The sequence below is a fragment of the Lucilia cuprina genome, chromosome 6, assembly GCF_022045245.1.
Source record: "Lucilia cuprina isolate Lc7/37 chromosome 6, ASM2204524v1, whole genome shotgun sequence".
In the NCBI taxonomy this organism is placed as follows: Eukaryota; Metazoa; Arthropoda; class Insecta; order Diptera; family Calliphoridae; genus Lucilia; species Lucilia cuprina.
In genome coordinates, this window is record NC_060954.1 from 21,880,396 (window position 1) to 21,882,153 (window position 1,758).

Genomic DNA, 1,758 nt, shown 5'->3' on the forward strand with positions numbered 1-1,758 from the left:
AAGAGCAAAACTATAGACTAAAAACAGCTATAAATTCATTCCCCTCGTATTCACGAGAAGGTTTAGGTAGAACATCTTTAGTCTCGCATACGATTGACACTTCTGACAGTAAACCCATCAAACAGAGACACTTTGCCATATCCCCAGCAGTAGAAAAATTGTTATTTGACGAGATTGACCGAATGCTTAAGTTAGGCGTAATAGAGGAGTCCCAAAGTCCATGGTCATCGCCTGTGGCGTTGGTGCATAAGCCAGGGAAGGTACGGCTGTGTTTGGATGCCAGAAAGGTTAACAGTGTTACCGTGAAAGACGCCTATCCCTTGCCTTTGATCGACGGAATTCTGAGCAGGCTCCCAAAGGCAAGATTCATCACAAGTCTTGACCTAAAGGACGCCTTTTGGCAGATCCCGTTAGATGAAAGTTCAAGGGAAAAGACGGCTTTCACTGTACCTGGGCGCCCACTATATCAGTTCGTAACCATGCCTTTTGGATTATGTAACGCTCCACAGACGATGTCCAGACTTATGGATAAAGTCATTCCGGCTCATTTACGCACACAAGTTTTCGTGTACTTGGATGACTTGTTGCTGATTACGGAAAGTTTTGATGAACACATTATTTTACTGCATGAGATAGCGTTACAAATGAGAAAAGCGAATCTGACAATCAATATTGAAAAGAGCAAATTCATGCTCAAAGAGGTGAAGTATTTGGGGCATATTATCGGCCATGGCTCGATTAAGACTGACCCGGACAAAGTTAAAGCGATCCAAGAATATCCGTTACCAACGTCCGTCCGACAATTAAGAAGATTTTTGGGAATTTGTGGGTGGTATAGACGTTTTGTCCGAAATTTTGCGACTGTAACAGCACCACTTACAGACATGTTACAGAAAAATAAAAAAATGATCTGGTCCGAAGAAGCTAAAAGCTCGTTTAACTCACTTAAACATTCACTCTGTTCCGCACCGGTGTTACACAACCCGGATTTCTCCCGTCCGTTCTCAATTCAATGCGACGCAAGTCAATATGGGGTAGGGGCTGTACTAGCACAACGGACAGATGACGGTGACGAAGTCCCTGTAGCTTACATGAGCCATAAGTTAACATCAGCACAGAGAAATTATACCGTTTCGGAGCAGGAATGCCTTGCGGCAATAATGGCAATTAAAAAGTTTCGCGCCTATGTTGAAGGGCACGAATTCGAAGTGATTTCGGACCATGCATCTCTGAAATGGCTGATGAGTCAAACCGATCTTCATGGTAGATTAGCCAGGTGGGCCTTGAAGCTACAAGGATTTAACTTTACGATAAGACATAGAAAAGGAAGCCAAAATATTGTACCAGATTCGTTATCTCGGATGTTTTCTGAGGGCAATGACGAGGTTTACGTAGACAGAACAGTTGATTCAATAGTTAGCGAGTTAGATAACTCAATTGAAATTGATTTAGATTCCGTAGAGTTTAAATCTAAAGACTACTTGGATTTAATTGCCAAATTTCAATCAAACGCGAAATATTTACCAGATATAAAGGTCGTAGATGGTTTTATTTATAAACGAGTAGAATATGCAACAGGTGACGAAACACAGGAGCAATTATCGTGGAAACTTTGGGTTCCGCATTCTTTAACCGAAAACATGATTAAAAGGGCCCATGATCATCCCTTGTGTGCTCACGGAGGCGTAGGTAAAACCCTCAATAGACTAAAGACATTTTTCTTTTGGCCAAAAATGGCAAAACAAGTTCATAGTTATG